Here is a 15,876-nt window from a genome sequence, read left to right as displayed (position 1 = left end):
TATGTGAATTTGAATGGATATGGATATGTGAAATTGAAATTGAAATGGATATGTGAATTTGAAATGGATATGGTATGAAATTGGTATGAGCAAGATTTTACGGTTTTGTTTTTCTTTCTTGAAGCAATGGATGTTGTAGAGCAAGATTTTGCGAACCTTAGTAATGGAGGGTCAATGGAAGTTACAATGGGAATACAACTTGATAATGGAAGTGAAGATACAGAAGATATAAGTCCAGCAAAGAAAAAGGCTAGTGTGATCAAATTAGATAAGCGAACACTCATGTCTCCTGTTTGGAAAACATTCAACAAATTGACTACTATTTTTTAAGATGGTAAAAGTCGTGCTCAATGTAAAGATTGTAAGAAACTAATAATAAATGATAGTCATCATGGGACGGGTAATATGAATAGACATTTGAAAACATGCCCTGGACCGACTGGTGGATTATTGTCGGTGTCTGAATTCTGTTCCCAAAACTTTGATCATGTGGTATTCCATGGCTTATTGGTAGAGGCCATCATCAAGCATAATCTTCCTTTTAGTTTTTCTAAATATGAGGGAATTGGGCTTTGTTTGCATATATATCTCCTAATATTAAATTACAGTGTAGAAATACAGTTAAAGCCTGTGTGTTGAGGATGTTCAAAAATGAAAAACAAAGGCTTCATAATTTGTTAGACTCAGATGAAGGTAGAATTTATTTGACATCAGACTTATGGACCTCACAATGCACTGATGGGTATCTTGCTCCTACTGCTCACTTTGTAGACAAAGATTGGAAATTGCATAAAAGAATTTTAAGTTTTTGTCACATGCCTCTTCCACATATTGGTGTTGCATTATTTGAGAAAATTAATGCATTGGTGACTGAGTGGGGGATTGAGAAGAAGTTATTTTCTATTACTTTGGATAATGCTTCTTCAAATATTTCTTTTGTTAGCATTTTGAAGAATCAATTGAATCATAGAAGTCTTCTCGTGATAAATGGTGACTTCTTTCATGTGTGTTGTTGTGCTCATGTTTTGAATTTGATAGTCCAAGATGGACTTAAAGAAATTGATTCTTCGGTGATAAAGATTCGTGAATGCATCAAGTATATAAAGGGCTCTGAGGCTAGGAAACTAAAGTTTTATGAATGTGTTAGACAAGTAGGGATATTGGATAGTAGGCGAGGTTTGAGACAAGATGTCCCTACTAGATGGAACTCAACCTATATTATGCTAGATAGTGCAATTTTCTATCGATATGCTTTGATTCATTTAGGGTCGAGTGATTCCAATTTTAGTAGTTGTCCTTCTTCTGAAGAGTGAGATAAAATAATAAAGATTTCCAAATTTTTGGGGTACTTTTATGAGATTACGTGCTTATTCTTTGGGACAAAGTACCCTACATCAAATTTGTTCTTCCCTAAGGTGTTCGTAAACCAACTTCAAATTAAGGCAGCCATGGATGACTCTAAAAGTTTCATGAATAAGATGGGGACTTACATGTACACGAAGTTTGAGAAGTATTGGTCAGAGTAAAATTTGATTTTGGCAATTGCAATCATCTTAGACCTTCGTTATAAATTGCATTTTGTGGATGCCCATTACACAAAGTTTCATGGTGTGAATTGGGTCGAATTTACAAAGGTTAATGACAAATTGAATGTTCTTTTTGGTGTGTACTTGGAAAAACTTTGCATCTTGATAATTCAAATACTCTAGTGAATTCAGTGCCTAATCATCAAACAGAATCTAGAGATATTCTCTTTGAGGTAACCTAAGTTTGTTTTTATTTACTTTATATATTTGTAGTAGTAGTACTATAAAAAGTGTTGATATTATATTTGAAATTGACATGATGCATGATTCTTATTACGTTTTCATTTTTATTTTTTATGATGTAGGATTTTGATAATAATTACGATGGTTCAAGTTCAATTGAAAAAAATGAATTGCAGAAGTATTTGGAGGATAAAAGAATACATAGAAAAGTAGACATAGATGTTCTTTCTTGGTGGCAAATGGAGCGTTTTCATTATCCAATACTTTCTTAGTTAGCACGAGATGTGTTAACAATTCCCATTTCAATCGTTGCATCAGAATCCGCATTTAGTATTGGGGGTAGAGTACTAGATCAGTATCGTAGTTCATTGTTACCAGAAACAATTCAAGCTTTGTTGTGCACATGAGATTGGCTATTTGGAAAATGAGGTAATATATTTTTATATGGTATAGTACTATTGTTTTATTTCTTTTCATAATTATTTTTGTAAACTTCTCATAATTTGAATGGTTTTTAATGTTTGGTTTTTCTATACTTAGTTTATGCGGAAGAGAGTTCTGACGTGGAAAACCTTACTGAAAACATTATCAACATAACTTTTGAAGGCAATAGATCAAGCCAAAGTTCCAATAAATGACACGAATACGACAGACACAACCCGTTTGCCAGGCGAGCCCTAAAACGCTAGGCGCTAGTCGGGCGGCCGGCTAGGGCCTAGCGCCTAGGCGGCCGAGACGGATTTAAGTATGTGTAATATTTTAAGACTTTTTATGTTGAATTTGTAACATTTAGTCAGCCCATTTATTTTAATCATTGTTGAGCCTTTGTTTTTCATTAAAAATGAATTGGACCTTGTTTTCTTATTAATAAAAAACAAAGTTTATTCCCTAGTTTTTAAAGAAACTTAGTGGGGATGGCCAAACCGCAAACCCCTTAGTAGCTAAGCTCATATGGGGATATGATATGGGGTGCTGGAGCCAATGAGGTGTTATTGGACCTTCAGCCCACTTTGGGCTCCCAACCTCAAGGTCGCTCCTTCACCTTCCTCTCCCTTTAACAAAGAAAAAAAAACCCTAACTCTAATTATCCAAGCTCAGCCGCTCTCTGCAATTACAAATACCTTTCTTTCTCCCTTTCTCTTTCTCTTCCTAACCAAGTCGTCCATTTTCTTTACCTTGCAATTGCAGATCCACTATCTCGTCCACATCTTTACTTTTTATTTGCAGATCGATGTTTATCGCTCTCATCCTAACCAAATCGTCTCACTTGGTTTTCTCTGCAATTGCATATCAAAACTGTCGGGATGATCGCCCAGTTGTCCAACCTCCTTACCACAACGAAAGAACGACGTTATAGTCGACTTACCATCAAAGCCGCCTAGGCGGTTGCCGAGGCCGCCTAGCTCGCCCAACGCCCGTCTAGGCGCCGCCTAATACCCTTTTCGATTTCTTCAATGATTTTGGTTTAATCGCGATGGCGAACCACCCCCCTTTTAGAACACTAACTAAAACCCTACAACATGAGTGATAAACTTTGTAGGCCCATGCAAGTTCACCATTAACATAATTGATATTGTTTCAATTTAACCATCTATTGCTAGGTGTTGAGTTTTATCACAAAAGGAACCAGTGATGTTAGGAATGAAAACTTTCATATATATTTTTAATTGTATATTATTTTGTCTTATGATCGATGTGGGTGTAGAATTGATTAATCTGATGTTTATTATTGTGGTACACAATTTTCCATGTGAATGTTTGTAACTATTGTCAGTTTAAAATGCATTTGACCACATTAAGGAGGCGTCAAGCTCTTTTAAATGAGTTAATTGTTGTATCAGGCGTGCCACGATTGTCAATTTAGTGTCTTTGAACCCCTTAAGGAGGCATCATGCTCTTTTAAATGCGTTATTTGTTGTACCCGGCGTGCCTTGGTTGGTTAATATTGACATAAAAGTTGAATGATGTTGTTGTTAGAATGTAAGCTTGCACCACAAGTAAACTGAGCTTCTAATCGGAAGATTGTGTCATGGATGGGATTAAGATCCATGTTAAGTTCTTTTATATGCCTTGTCTTATAAAGGACTTCAAATATTTTCTTTATGTATGCCAAATGATAACCACAATCTAATTGGATCTTAGCTTAACTCAGTTTGCAGTTCTTATATGGATATAGTCACAAAAATGTATGACAGACTATATACAAATGAAAGAACAAAAGAAAATGACGTTAAATACTTACCAGATATCAAACAACAAAACAAAGTAATAAGTTTGAAAGAATATATGAAATGCAATAGATCATGCAACATTAGGGTTACACATAATGAGCCCTTAGCTTTTTACATATTAAAATATGATAATATAAGGTATTAGTAGCTTAATACGTATCTAAAAAAATTGCCTAACATACCAAAATACTAATTTGTACACAAATTTGGATCATATACAATACCAATGTACCAAATTATCGTTACGTAATTTTTTAATACGATATTTTGGATGTGGTCCTTAATCCTTAACATTTTTTTATTAAAACCTTAATAGTATTCAAAGTTTGATCAAGGTCCCTTGACTTTGTACACCTCATTATATTTCTATTAATATTTATATTTTTATAGTTTTGACATTAATTGTTTGATATTTTATGAGATTTATAATCCTATAAATTTAAAATCCATCATTATAATACTATTAGAAACGGTTACAATAAAAAAAATTCAAATATTTTGATTGAATAAATGGATAAAAACTATGTAAAAATAAGAAATAATAAATGGCAAAAGAATGTATTCATAGTTGTCACAGCCCGTCCCGAATAATTGATTTCCGACAGTGTGAAATGACGGTTCTAACCTTTGAACGTTATGTTGTAGTGTGTGTGTAACTTGTTTTGGAGACTTGATATTTTTCCTTGGTTGGTTGGTGACCACGTGGAACTCACACACACAATACTCACTCTCTCTCCTCTCTTGTATCCTCTCTTCTCTCTCAGACTTTCTCTCTCATTCCCTTACGTACGGACAAGACATAAAGCTCCCCCTCGAGCACGGATCGAAGCTTTAATGGTAAGGTCCTTGTTCATTGTAACCTCCTGAGTCTATTGATACCCTTGTTTGGATGCGAATGCGTCGGAAACCCGAGAAACACTAACCCCGATTTTGTGCACTGTTCATGCACAAGTTAAACCTTGCATTTCAGGGAATTCTAAGTACATAGAAGGCTTAAAGAGGTCCTCATGAGCCTTAGGGTAGTTCATTGGAAGGGTTTGGACGTCGGAGGGCCAAGATCGAAGCTTTTCAAAGTCGACCAGATAATCGAGCTTCCTCAGGTAGATTCTAGTGGAATTCAAGGCTTAAAAGTAGTATAAGGTGATTCTACATGTTATTAGCTTCATTTTGGTACTAATTGCATGAAAAATGTTGAAGAAACGAAGGAGAATAGTGAGTTAGAAGTTTTGCCCAGTTTCCGGCTGGCGATGGTCGCCGGATCTGGAGGTAGGAGGTGAAGGAATATTTTGTCAAGTATGACGGAATATTCTCACGCCGCCAGTTATGATTGACGGTTACCGTTAGGATTTAACGGAATATTCCTGACGCCGTTGAAGGATCCGTCAGGATCCCCTGCGCATGGCCGCGCGTATTGCCGTGCCTTGTCCGGCGCGTGCGGGGTCAGAAAATTATTTTGAAAATTTGGGTAGGTCCGTGGAGTTGTGTAGATCACTGTGGTATATTCATATACCCAAATTGAGCAATGTATGAGAAGTTATTAGCTAATTTTGTATACGTGGTTTAAATTAACGTTTTTATAGTTAATTCGCATATAGGTGAGACCTATCCCGAGGACAAGTGTATCCACGGGCGACTCAGGGGCTACGACCTTTCAACATACCAGTGAGTGGGCTTTTGTTTTCAGTATATATCTATATACTTGATATATTTCCCATAAATGTATTTTTTTTAAGGAAAATATGCTTTGAAATAATATGCCAAATGCTTTTATATTTTGAATATGCATTTCATGGTTGCATATAAATAAATGTGGTGTGGAGGCACAGGTGAGTTCAGGTAAGTTATGTTTGGTTGTGTGAATTATCGATGATGTGATATGTGATTAAGTAATGTTGAGCTCATAAAACTGCACCTAGGGTGATTGTGAATTAGCCAGAGATATGAGGTACATGCTTGTTTATTTACGTCACCTCCCGCACTATATGCTCATATTGGATCCAACTTAAATGCACAGTCTTGTCGTACAGACCTTATTCATGGTTCCGACTCGTAGGTGACTAGCGATTTATCGCCCGGCTATTATGAGAGAATAGAGTTGAGCATAATTATATTTCACCCAATCTTGTCGTACAGACCCTCTTTAGTGGTTCCGACTTATGTGCAGTATATTGTCGTATAGGTCATTGTAGTGACTCCGGCCGGATTGACTTTTGAGCTATGAATTCAGCTGTACAGACCACCTCAGGGGTACCGGCTAACATATCATGTTTCTATGAAATCATTCTTACTTCGATTGTTTACTTTGTTATATTTTGGCATGGCATACATATGAATATGATTATGTGAAGCATGAATTGAATTGTTATGATTTCAGATATATATATATATATATATATATATATATATATGTGTGTGTGTGTGTGTGTGTGTGTGTGTGTGTGTGTGTGTGTGTGTACTTATATTGATTATGGGAAAATTATACATGTGTTACAGCGAGGGGTTAGTATATTGATAAATGAAATGATTTTGTAAAACATTTGTTTTTGTCCACTCACGTTTTCTGTTTTGTCCCCTCCAGGTTCTAAGTAAGCTTGCTGTGGGTGGCTCGGGATTGTCGGCTGTTCTGACTCATTTGATTAATAGTAGGACATTCCTGATACTGTGTAACTAGTACTTGTTTTACTGGACTGCACCTAGACTTATTATGCTCTGATTATGAGTGTTTACTGTTGTAACTAACTCCTATCATCTTCTGTTTAGTAGTGCACTCTAGTAATTTGGTTCTTAATTATTCTTATAATTCTTATCTTTATTGCTTCCGCACTGTACACATGGCTACGTCACTCTCACGTGACGGCCATCATGCCTTGATCTCGATCAAGGTGTGTCAATAGTGTTAAAAAAATTGGTACATTTCACATATAACAAAGTGGTACATTAATAAAGAAGAATGGGTACAGTAGAAATAAATTAGGGTACAGATAAAAGATTAAAAATTATGAATACAAATGAATTTTTAAAAATATAGGCACTAAAATAAATTAATACATGGGTACAGAATAAAACTAAAAAGAAAATACTACAAATTTAAAAAAAAATGTTGCAAATTAAAAGTGGGTACAAACTAAAAATATAAATATATGATACAAAGTTTAGGCTTAAAACATAAATATACCATATGTAATTTTTCTATCATTGATTAAAAATACAATGTCACGTGATGGTATACACATGAGAACAAATACAAATAAAACTTTAAAAAATATGGGCACAAAAAGAAAGTAAAATATGGGTACAAATTAAAAATGAAAAGAAAATTGGTACAAATTAAAAATAGGTACAAACTAAAAATAAAAATATATGATAAAAAAATTTAACCATAAATATAAATATACTAATTGTAACATTTTTAACATTAAAGGAATATATTTAAAAATAAAAATATTTTATTATTCAAATAATGAATGATATTATTAATACCCAAGGACCTTGACAAAAAATTGAAAATGAATAGGATTTTAATCAATGGAGTAACAAAAAGAAGGATGTGAACCTAATTTTTCCTTTTTTAATATATATGTGCATCCATATTTGTGTGTATGTGTGTGTCATCTATGTAATATCATTTGGAGTACATTGGTACGTTTAAAATATCACTGTTTTTTTATATTAAAAAGTACTGTTGTTTTTTGCACCCCGCAATTCAATTTTTTTTTGTTTTTATAGAAATTTTATTGGTTTTTTCTTTTGAAATATATTAATTAATGGGACATAACTTAACGAGATCTTCTTTGCAATAATTTAGGAGTCTGTTATCTTTTGAATTTAATTAGTAAATTAATCATAACAACAATTTGTGTAAGAGAATTGTTATTGGCACTCCAAAAATCTCATTTTGCACTCTAAACTTTCTATAATTAGAAAGAAAAATGTACTTGTGAAGAGTGTAGAATGAGATTTTTAAAGTGCTAATAACAGTTCTGAAATTGGTACCAGATGAAATATCCTGTAAATAAAAATTATACTATACTAGACTGACTAGTCAAGTCCGCTAGTCAGCTAAAATAGATTTGTTAGTCAATGAATCAAAGATTCAATAACCAATTACAAGTACCCAAAACTATCCTAGTCAGCAAGGCCTCAGTTCATTCCAAGTTATTAATGTATCATGTGAGCATGATTGTGAGCACATACTAATTAACTATTCAAGTAATACATGTAACATGTATATGTATGTGAGATATGTGACACAAATAAAAGAACTTTGGACACAAGATATTTTTGGCCGGAAAAACTCACATCTAGGTTAAAAAACCTGGGACTCTCCACTGAGTCCAATCCACCAATGTAAACAAGGTTCATACAAAACCACACAAGCTCAATTCCTAGATCCCTATCTACGGAGCAACTTTACCTTTGTGCAACCTTGCCTTACACGAGATGAACTCCTTCGGTCTTCATGAAGTGGCAGCTCCTCCTGAGCTTTTCACCTTATGGCACCGATATCAACTCAAATCACGAAATGATATGATGTTATAATATGCATATAAAATCTCGATTCAAATGACTAGTCAGATTTTCTAGTCAAACAATTGAAGGAATAATCTAACTTGAATCCAAAAGCTTGGTCTAAAAACGAATTTAATTAAAGCTTGAAAACCAGATCAAGAACTTAATGCAAAACCTTAAAACAATGCAACCCTAGTATACAATGATTAGGTGTTTAATGCATGAACTTGGTTTTGTAACTAGGGTTTCATAAATGAGGAGGAGGAAGAAGGTAGAAGCATAAATGCTCTTTCTTTCTTTATCTTTTCTCTAGACAGATTTGAACCTAGAAACCCCAAAACCAAACAACCCTAACTGAGGATCTTAATCCCAAAAGCATCAATTTGTTTTTCACCTACCAAGGACACTTGTCGTACCACAAACTGATAAGAAAAGATTAAGGGCTGAGATCTGACCATCAGCAAAAGTTGTAAGGAAGCCTATGTGGGCAGCTCTTAATTTGCGTGCCCAGCTAGCTTAGCCAGCTGGGAAGCAGCAAGCAATTTTGACTAGACAACAACACTAAACAGAATGCACCAAGAATATAGACATGAAATGCACATGCATGACCAAACCTTTTAAAGTGAAGTGAGTTGCGTCCTTGAACGATTAAACCTAGCAATAGCAATAGCCCATAATCAAATAATGTAGTCTAAAACTAAATTGAGCATGTGGTACACAAATACAATATTTGACAAAAAAAAAATCTAAACACTTAAGACTAGACTTTACAAATTCCCTTTGTGTAATTGAACTTAATAATTAATTAAAAATGTAGAAAGTAGTTAAATCAAATATCTAAAAGATATTTGGTCTAAGAAATTCAAAAACCAAATATGGATCAAAATACCTCATCACTACAATCAATAACACTGGAATAACGAAAGATTTATAATGTATATAAAAAAAGGAAGGTACAAAGTGAGCTGCTTATTTATGATATGAAATTATTTAGCAACTAAAACACTACGACAACAGTGTTAAACTTTGTAGGTCAATGCAGGTCCACCATTAATATAATTGATGTTCTAATTTAACTACTTATTGCTAGGTGTTGGATTTTATTAAAAGGCATGGGTGATATTAGAGGTGGAAACTCTCATGTTTTTTTTTTTTTTTTGTCAAAACTCTTATGTATTTAGTAATGGTATATTATTTTTTCATATGATCGATGTGGGTGTAGAAATATGACTCCTTGGTTAATTTGATACAATATTTACAATAGATATAGGTTTGATAAAACCATATAAGAAAGGAATCCTAAAATAATTAAAATAGAAAATTACATTCCTATGATTGCGGAAAAGATTACGAATTAACTAACTCTATTCTAATCAATTTGGCAGCATTAATCATATGAGTCGTACGATGAGGACACATGAACTGAGCAACAATATTGACAATAAAGGATATGTCAGGACAAGTTAAAGTAAGATACTGTAAAGAGCCAAGTAACTCGTGATAAGAAGTAGGAGAAGCAAGGAGGGACGCTTCAGATACCCTGAGAGATATCTAAAGGCGTGGAAGCAAGCTTACAGGAAACCATGCCAAATTTCTGAAGAAGATCATGAGCATACTTCAGTTAATTAATGTGAATACCAGAAGACACGATGAAACTGGAGGCTTAAAATATAACCGACAGGACCCAAATCTTTGATATAAAAATGTTGTGCAAGAAGAGCGGTAAATTGAGTAAGAAGCTCCGGAGAACTGCCGCCTGTATAAATAAATGGTGTAAGAGGCATGCTGATAAATAAAAAAGAAGAATTAGCTTGACTCTGTCGAAAACTAATATGCAATAAGATGGAACTGATCCGCTAAAATCATGCATGAGGGACTTGTTGAAAGCTGTACAAGGATTTTTGAAGTTGACATAAGCCGTACAAGGATTTTTGAAGTTGACATAAATCCTTGAACAGCCTTAAATAAGCCCCTGTGCATGGTTTCAATGGATTAGTCAGGAAGTTCAATCATATAAACAATATAACACCATTCAATTAGATATCATATTTCAATCAGGTCGATCACTCAACTTATAATTCAATGATGAAAAACTGAGCTAGCTAGGAAATTCATTCATATAAACAAAATAAGGAACATGATTATTGAAGCATTTTTTGTGAACTTTTGCAGTGCAACTGCATCTTTTTGCTTACTGCACTTCCATGCATGTGCCTTTTTTACGCCAAAACTCTGATCAGATTTCACGTACGATGCACTTAATTAAGACCTTGTTAGAACTACCGACTATAACTTTTTCTAGTGGGACTGTTAGTCTCCAATTTGTTCTAGGAGGTCGGTCAGTTTAACCTTTTGTAGAGATCAGTTGTAAAGTAGAACTAAAAAACTGGCTTAATTCGAACTACGTTTTATTTTTTTCCCTTAATTTTCTCTTTGTATGAATTAATGAAGTTAATTTCGGATATGCACAAGTAGTACTAGTGCTTACTGGGGTCAAGGTCGGCGCTAACAAGCTCCAAAAGCAAGGTTTTGCCAAGCATATCGGTAAAACACAATTCGCCAAGTTCCACAAGCAAATTTCTAATGTTCCTATTTTATTCTTTTTTCTATTATTTGTTTTTTGTTTGTCTTCGTATTTCATTTTTCTGTAATATGTTATGTTCATCAGCAGTCTCTATAAAGAAAGAGAATTTTGTCGAAGATTGCACTGGAGGTATGAAACTAGATTAGTAGTAATTAACTATCTATCAAACCTGTGATTGCTTGCAGTTGCAGTTGCAGTTGAAGATTAGATCATATTATATTGCGCTCTCTCTCCGTAGTTGAATCCACCACATCGGCTTCATCGTCGGTGACCATTGTAGGTGGCTTCGGAAATTTTTTGGTTTTGAGAGGTGGAATGGATTCAACACAATGAAGGGTAAAACTGAAATTGGTTGAGGGAAATTTTGATGGTTGGTGTTTTCAACGAATTGTGTTTTACGATGCGGCATAAGGAGAGCTGCCAACTTGGCAGACCCAAAGCAGTTTTGTCTTAAATATCCGTGTTATTGATACATATGAAATTAACCGCTGGATATTTTTACAACTATTACAACATCATCATCATCAAATTCAGATGGAGATACTATATGGAATTCCCATTCCTGTGACCCCAGGAGTTGAAAATGGCTTTAAAAGCTCATACGGAACAACCCCAGCTCCAACTCTGTTTTTCAAGCTTAGATTGGTATTCCTCCCATCGATAATTCCTCCTATCTTCTTCAAGTTGCCATTAAAACGCTCGAATGCAGCCTTTATGACAGGATTTTCAGCCCAAGATGGCTCCATATTCTCACCAATGTATTCCTCATCTGGTGAATGATTCGATAACACATCTAAGACAGCCATCACCTTTGTTGCTTGAACCTGTGTGGGAAAACACATCTGCAGTGCCATTTCTGGTTTCCTCAAAAAGTTCTGGAAAACCTCTTCAGATGGATCTTCAGTTGGCATGTTGGTTCGAGCGATTGAAGGTCGGTTGGGGAAGTATCCAGCATACATGTACTGGCCAAAGTTCACAGCTGCATGATGACCAGCTGTTACCCAAATTGTGGTTGTCAAAATGTGAATCAAATTTTCTGGGGTTTTTAAAACAGGCCACCATGGCTCGTCTTTCTTGTCTGCATGGCCCTTGGTTCTAACTTCTGTCCACCAACTTTGAAGCTCCTCATCAGACACAACAAGAGTTGGGTCTGGATAATAGTGGTTCACATAGTCACTCACCCATCCCTTAATGGCATCCCACAAAATAAGACCATTTGCAAATGGGTAGTCTTCAACTGTTAGCTTCAAACCGTGCTCAGCGGTAGGATCCTCAACTGCCATTCCCCTGGAATTAAACATTAGTGATTATTTATTAGATGAATTTTCATTCCTCTATCCAGAATTCATTCGTGAAAAAAGTGTGTCGATGACATTGTCATTTTTGTGTCTAAACTCTTAATAGCATTACTAGTCTTTGTTTTATCATGTAAAATACCTTCTGATGAGATCTGCTGGCAAAGCTTCCATATCAAAATGCCAAAGTTGGTCATAAGCAACCGAACTAAGCTGAAGGGAGTACTTTCCTGGTGAGAAACTGCTCTCACTGATTCCACCGGCATTAATGAGGCTTTCTCGAGCCAGAGCATTGATTTCCATTGTATATCGAAAATGAGGATGTAGAAGTCGATAGATGGGATGCATTGCACTTAATTGTCGATTAGCTGCAATTCTATACGGCTCCGTGCAACAATGAGTCCTAAGCCTATGAAAATATAAGTGCAAACAAGTACCCACCCACGATTTAGTCACACAATTGTTGATTCCAAAAATCTTAGTAACATTAGATCCATGCTTGAGTTGGAAGGGGCATGACTGAGGCACATATTTTCTTACCAGTGGATAACAAGCTGATGATAGCCAGCATCATGAGCACAAACATGGGCTTTAGCGAGCCTCCACAACCACCGACCGGTTGCATCCCAAGTTGGGGTGAATGCTTGTTTCCATCACCAACGGGTGGCCGGGTGAGTTCAATGGCGACAGGTCTCAATGTTCCGTCCTCAGTGAGGAAGAATAGTGTTCGAGAACCATACAACGTTGTCCCTTCAATCTCTCTTACTTTGTTCACAAAAGGCATGTACAAATCATGATAATCCAAAATAAAGATCCTTTTTCCTTCCAAGGCCTGTATTGCAAGTTCAAGTAGACTTTCTCATACAGAAAATAAAGGTACACACACACACACACACACACACACACACACAATTAAAACGATTTAAAGTTTTATAAAACAGTGGGGAAAGAAACCCATCCACTTAAAGAGCAAGAAATGAAAAAGAGATTGGAGTGTTGGAATTTATGTGTTACCTCATTGACAGTCATACAACCTTTGATCTCTTTCTCTACCAATTCTGTTGTGATCAATGATTCAGGTGGGCCATAAATTTCAGGGTCAAGTTTACTTTTCAGTGGCCATTCCTGCATCCAGAGGAGTTCATTGTTTAGCTTGTTCTCCAATGAAGACGGGTTCAGAGGGAAATGCAGGTTAACTTGGTTTTCTTTATGAAGTGAAAGAATAGAATTGAATTGTGTTAGCAAATAAAAAAGGAAAGCATACCGTTACTAGCTCTATACTATATGGATTAAGACCAGCTAGAGTTTGGCGGGAAAATTCTTCATCTCTAAACCAAGAAAATTTATCACCTACAAAAGACGATAGCATAATCAAGAGATTAGGTAACTATCTGCATTTACATTACCGAATGTGCCCAATAATCTGACATTTTCTTTTCCTTAAAAGAGGATAATTCTTCTAAAGTTCTACTTGTGCAAACAGACAGACACACACACATATATCTTTTTATGTATGAAAGATAAGTCCAGGGAGGCATACGATCAAGCATTTCAGGGGTCTCGAAGAGCAAAAGATCGTCTTGTCCATCAATAATAGTCTTGACTAGCCTTGGGACAATTGTCTGAAAAAAGCCACCAGTTTTTTACTTGGGCAATGTGACACCTTCATTAAACAGTGAATCTATGGCTGTGAAGTATGGAAATCCCAAGTCTGGATTAATAAGCGTCATCTCAAGTGTAGGAACCAATGCGTGCAACACTGATTTGAGGGCCTTTATCGAGAATGTTAGTTGTTTCATCTCTGCAAACGCTTCACCTCTTGGTACATACACACTGCTGCTTCTTTTTTCTGATAAGGGGTCTGTAATATTGACACAGTTACTAACTCTCACAGTTTTACAATAAAAAATATGTTTCTGCAACATAACACAGGGGTCGTATAATTAGAAGATAAAACACTTTGCGCCCAAGTTAGATCCCCTTTCTCTATCCCTTGTAGTTAGATTAAATTAGCATATCACTAAAATAGAGGGAACAAAAATGTTAATGTGTTAAAAATTCAGAATCACACAATTTTTGTAATACATATAAATCTCCTTTGCACCACTTTCTCTCTTCCTACTTGTTGGCGGATTTTACGACTTTATAATCAGTAATGTTATTTAGACACAAAACTGGTTTCATTGCTGCACTGATAAAGTCCACCTCTAGTAGGTGTGTCAGCACTGAAACCAATTTTGTGTGTCTAAACAATATTTTTTATAAATTAGTTACCCTTCTTTGCTTTTATTGACCAAAATATGGAAAAGGGTTACCCGTTTTGGAGCGTGGGCGTCCTGTTCTGCAGCGCCTGGGGTACGGGTGCTGTTTGCCGCCAAGGACAGGCCTAATCAATTCAGCTTTGGTATCCGGATCCCCAATATCATTGTATGTATCATAATCGTAAATCCTATCGGATGTTTTTCTTTCTCCTTGTCCATTTCCTCGCAAATTTTCCAGCTCTAGTTCTCTTAACCTCTTCAACCCACTTGGTGTCTCTGAGGGCAGGTAAGACTGCTCCATTTTGCTCATAGATTAGCAAATCAGATAATATTGTACTCAAGTTTCAAATGAATCTCAGCAATACAAGTTTTTTTTTTTTTTTTTTTTCTTCTTGGTTGAAAAGAAAAGGGAAGGGCTTTTATTTCATATATAGTGGAAATCACACTCCACCCGTAATAGGTGGGTCACAAGTCACAACTTCTCATTCATCAGGTTTGATTGGGAAAAAAATTCATAGAGGAAATCATGCAGATCATAGAACGCAAGACTAAGGAAGTAAGTGTTTAGAATAGCAACAGTTGGTTCTATGAAACCCAAAACAATGGTGAAACAAAACAAAAACCCTAACACTAAGACCAATTACACAATATCCGCTGCCATAGCAGCCACCACACCGCCAACCGGCAACCACCAGGGGGTAGAGCTTTTTACGTACGTAATTTAAATTGACTAAGTCGTGGATTTTGGTGGACAGGAGAGTTCGTATTTTGTAAAATGGGCCAACTCTGTTTATTTTGGACAGCTTATTTACAAAAAATTTAAGCACCAGCATTGAGGATAAAATATAGGACCTTGGTAGTGAAAAAAATTCTCTTGTGCGGGCTGTCCAACTTGGAATGAGCCCATGAATTACATGGAAAATTTACAGAGCCATTTGTGAAGCCGCTGAGGTCTATGCTATAGATGAACATCTTCTTATGGTTTTCATTCTCTACCCGAACTGCTCCAACCTCCCCAAAATCTGCAGGGATGCTGAATTTACTCTCATATCTCACCTCGTCCCCTTTTTGGCTCAGTTTATGGACATACCCCTTCATTGCTTCCTTCTCCAACCCCGTCTCTACAAGAATTAGAAAACGATGATATTTCTGTAATTACATTTGAATATAATGATGACAAACAGCTACATGTGAAGTTCATGATTAACACTAACACATTAAAAGAAA

General features: G+C 35.7%; 1 pseudogene; it reads right to left on the bottom strand.

Annotated features, from left to right (window-relative positions):
* Positions 1-11,536: 11,536 nt before the first annotated feature.
* Positions 11,537-15,024, bottom strand: LOC103413459 (linoleate 13S-lipoxygenase 2-1, chloroplastic-like; annotated as a pseudogene).
* Between the last annotated feature and the right edge of the window lie 852 nt (positions 15,025-15,876).

Source organism: Malus domestica, chromosome 02 (genome assembly GCF_042453785.1).
Source record: "Malus domestica chromosome 02, GDT2T_hap1".
Lineage (NCBI taxonomy): Eukaryota > Viridiplantae > Streptophyta > Magnoliopsida > Rosales > Rosaceae > Malus > Malus domestica.
The sequence above is the reverse complement of the archived record's forward strand: the minus strand, read 5'-3'. Positions and strand labels throughout refer to the sequence as shown.